This window comes from Salvelinus fontinalis, chromosome 4 (genome assembly GCF_029448725.1).
Source record: "Salvelinus fontinalis isolate EN_2023a chromosome 4, ASM2944872v1, whole genome shotgun sequence".
NCBI lineage: Eukaryota > Metazoa > Chordata > Actinopteri > Salmoniformes > Salmonidae > Salvelinus > Salvelinus fontinalis.
Window position 1 is genome coordinate 5,004,274 of NC_074668.1, and position 4,719 is coordinate 5,008,992.

A 4,719-nucleotide genomic window follows, 5' to 3' on the forward strand; every position below is an offset into this window, starting at 1 on the left:
TGGCGGAGTCAACATGGAGGCACAAGGCAGTACACCTGGGCGCATGTGAGAGAGAACACCATCTCTATGGCCAGGTTAGATAGGTTTTATTGTTTTGAGCATCAATCTCAGGTCTGTAAATCAAGTGTGATAACCCCAGTGGTATTTTCTGATCATTGTTTAATAACAGAGGTGGTGTTCATTAACGATGTAAAACCCAAAAGCGCATACTGGCATTTTAATATACCTTTATTGAGTGATGCTCACTTCAGGAAATGTTTTAGTTTTTTTCTGGGAGAGGTGGAGGTCTCAAAAGGCCAGTTTTGTATCCCTTCAACAGTGGTGGGATAGAGGGAAAATCCAGATTCAACAATTCTGTAATCAATACATGAGGAATGTCACCAAGGATATCACCAGATCAATGAAAGCCTTAGAGGTTGAAATAGTGGAACTCATGACGTTGGTTGAGACCACAGGAGATCGAGGCCATACGCAGGCCCTCAAGAGGAAAAAAGTTGCATTGGCAGACCTGCTGGGTATCAGAGCACAGGGGGCATTGGTGAGAAGTAAGTTTCAGGGAATCTCTGAAATGGAGGCCTCATCCAAATTTTTCTTTGGTTTAGAGAAAAAGAATGGACAAAGAAAAATTATTCATTGTCTCAAATCAGCTGTTGGACAAGAGCTCACTAGCCCTAGTGAAATTAGAAAGAGGGCAGTAGAGTTCTATGCTGAGCTCTACAAGTGTGAGTACAAAGAGAATAAAACAGTGACACAGCAGTTCCTTGATGGGCTCCCACAGGTGGCTGCAGAAGCTCAGGTTGAGCTTGAGCAACTATTGTCTTTGCAGGAGTTATACACTGCATTAAAAGGCATGGAAAATGGAAGGGCACCAGGCATTGATGGGCTTCCCGTTTACTTTTTTAAGTCTTTTTGGGCTATGTTGGGAGAGGATTGGCTAGCAGTAGTTAATGATAGTTTAACCGGAGGGTTACTACCAATAAGCTGCAGAAGGGCTGTCCTCACCCTACTGCCCAAAAAGGGTGACCCTAGGGAGGTGAAGAACTGGAGGCCGGTGGCTTTATTGTGCACTGATTATAAGATCCTGTCCAAGGCTTTGTCCAACAGGCTGAGGGAGGTGATGGGGCAAATCATACATACGGACCAGTCCTACTGTGTTCCTGGCAGGCAGATAGGGGATAACATTTCTCTGATTCGTGATTTTTTGGACGTCTCTAGGGCTATTGGGTTGGATGCTGGTCTAATTTCAATTGATCAGGAAAGGGCATTTGACCGAGTTGAACATCAATATTTATGGCACACGTTTGAGGCGTTTGGGTTCAGCTCTGGTTTTATTGCCATGATAAAGGTGATATATGGTGACATTGAAAGTGTATTGAAAGTTAACGGTGGTTTGAGTGCTCCTTTTAAAGTGTGTAGAGGTATTAGGCAGGGATGTTCTTTGTCAGGGATGTTATATGCCATTGCTATAGAGCCACTACTAAATAGCATTAGAAGTCGCATTGAAGGGGTGTACCTTTCAGAGGATATTCCTCCTATTCGTCTCTCAGCCTATGCTGATGATGTAGTTGTTTTAGTGAAAAATCAAGCGGAGGTGGATAGTTTGAGTCTAATGGTTGATCGTTTTAGGGGAATATCCTCTGCAAAGGTAAATTGGGAAAGGAGTTGTGCTTTACAGATTGGAGAATGGTCTGGAGGGGTCATGGCTTTGCCAGGGGGGCTGGAATGGTGTAAGGGAGGTTTTAAGTATCTTGGAGTGCACCTAGGAGATGAGGGGATTATGGGAAAAAATTGGATTGGGGTGCTTGAAATGGTGGAAGGGAGGATGAGGAGATGGCGTTGGTTGCTATCTCGTATGTCATATAGGGGGCACACTATTATAGTTAACAATGTGATTGCCTCTGCACTATGGCATCGGTTGTCAGTTTTAGAACCACCATCTGGCCTTCTGGCTAAGATACAGGCAATTATTGTGGATTTCTTTTGGGATAAATATCACTGGGTTCCACAAAGTGTTTTGTATTTGGCAAAAGAGGAGGGGGGACAAGGTCTTGTACATCTTGCTAGTAGGGCTGCTGCTTTCCGGTTTCAGTTTATTCAAAGGTTGCTTTATGGACCGGAAAATGTGGTGTGGAGAGGGGTGGCAGGTCTTGTATTACAGCGGGTTGGAGGATTAGGTTTAAAGAAGGCTTTATTTCTGGTTGATAGTAGCCAGATTTCTATGGAGGGAGTACCTCCGTTTTACAGAGGCCTTCTCAGAGTGTGGAGCATAATGAAGGTGTCCAGACGAACTTCAGCGGAGTCAGTGCATTGGTTGTTGGAGGAACCTCTGGTGTATTATGGGGCAAGACTGGATTGTACAACTGCAGCTGTTCCACATTTCTCCAAGATTCTGGTGAAGGGCAAAATCATCACCTTAAAACAGTTAATGGCCATGGCTGGGCGCGCCTTAATGGATGGAAGACGGGTGGCTGAACATTTGGGGGTGAGGTCGGAAAGGATTGTCGGACAAATGCTGGGAAGCTGCAGGAAGGCTCTGTCAGCGGAAGAGTGGGGTATGCTTAATAGCCACAAGAAGAAGGTACGAGATGAAGACATCTCATTTCCAAGACTAGGGATTACACCAAATATCCCAGAGTCAGAAAGAAAGGCGTTATTGCTGGATTTGAGAGGGTTGGAGGAGGTGGGTTTGGATGAGGTGAATGGGAAGGACTTGTATAGGGGGTGTGTCAAGGTGTTGAATAAAGATAAATTGAAAAATAGAAAAGAAACTCCATGGAGGGTAAAATTGGAAATTGATGACAAGGTAAAGCCAGCATGGAGAGCACTGTACAAGCCACCGTTACAAAAGGGTACTGGTGATATGCAATGGAGGGTTTTACATGGCATCATTGCAGTTAATGCTTTTGTATCTGTTATTAACTCAGATGTTAGAGATGGATGTCCTTTTTGTAATATAAGAGAAACCATTTTTCACTGTTTTATGGAGTGTGAGAGGATAAAACCTCTATTGGAAATGCTGGAATCTTTGTTTAAAGCTGTAGGGGAGATTTTCAATAACACTGTTTTTATTTTGGGGTTTCAATATAGTAAGCAACAGAAAAGAAAATGTCAACTATTAAATTTTATTTTGGGACAAGCTAAGATGTCAATTTTTCTGAGTGGGAAACATAAGATAGAAACGGGATATGGGCAGGATGTAAGATGTGTTTTTAAAGGATTAGTGAAAGCAAGAATAAAAGTGGATTTTGAGTTCTTCTCAGCTGTAAAAGATCTCCCATTGTTTGAGGAGAAGTGGGCCTACAAAGGAGCGCTTTGTTTTGTAGAGGAGGGGAAATAATTTTTTGTTGATGAAATAAGTTGAATGTATATGTTCTTTTGTATTTTTTATTTTATTTATTTTGTTTAGGAATTACATTTGTTGTTTCATTTCTGAAAAGGCAGTGTGTCATTATTTATGTTAACACTTGAGTATAAAATAAAGGTTTTATAAAAACTCAAATCTCTCTCTGTCTCTGTCTCTGTGTCTCTCTGTCTCTCTGTCTCTCTGTCTCTCTGTTTCTCTGTTTCTCTGTCTCTCTGTCTCTCTGTCTCTCTGTCTCTCTGTCTCTGTCTCTGTCTCTGTCTCTGTCTCTGTCTCTGTCTCTGTCTCTGTCTCAATTCAATTTCAATTCAATTCAAGGGGCTTTATTGGCATGGGAAACATGTGTTAACATTGCCAAAGCAAGTGAGGTAGACAATACACAAAAGTGAAACAAACAAAACGAATTAACAGTAAACATTACACATACAGAAGTTTCAAAACAATAAAGACATTACAAGTGTCATATTAAATATATACAGTGTTGTAACAATGTACAAATGGTTTAAGCACACAAGTTAAAATAAGTAAGCATAAATATGGGTTGTATTTACAATGGTGTTTGTTTTTCACTGGTTTCCCTTTTCTTGTGGCAACAGGTCACAAATCTTGCTGCTGTGATGGCACACTGTGGAATTTCACCCAGTAGATATGGGAGTTTATCAAAATTGGATTTGTTTTCGAATTCTTTGTGGATCTGTGTGATCTGAGGGAAATATGTGTCTCTAATATGGTCATACATTGGGCAGGAGGTTAGGAAGTGCAGCTCGGTTTCCACCTCACTTTGTGGGCAGTGTGCACATAGCCTGTCTTCTCTTGAGAGCCATGTCTGCCTACGGCGGCCTTTCTCAATAGCAAGGCTATGCTCACTGAGTCTGTACATAGTCAAAGCTTTCCTTAAGTTTGGGTCAGTCACAGTGGTCAGGTATTCTGCCACTGTGTACTCTCTGTTTAGGGCCAAATAGCATTCTAGTTTGCTCTGTTTTTTTGTTAATTCTTTCCAATGTGTCAAGTAATTATCTTTTTGTTTTCTCATGATTTGGTTGGGTCTAATTGTGCTGTTGTCCTGGGGCTCTGTGGGGTGTGTTTGTGTTTGTGAACAGAGCCCTAGGACCAGCTTGCTTAGGGGACTCTTCTCCAGGTTCATCTCTCTGTAGGTGATGGCTTTGTTATGGAAGGTTTGGGAATCGCTTCCTTTTAGGTGGTTGTAGAATTTAACGGCTCTTTTCTGGATTTTGATAATTAGTGGGTATCGGCCTAATTCTGCTCTGCATGCATTATTTGGTGTTCTACGTTGTACACGAAGGATATTTTTGCAGAATTCTGCATGCAGAGTCTCAATTTGGTGTTTGCCCCATTCT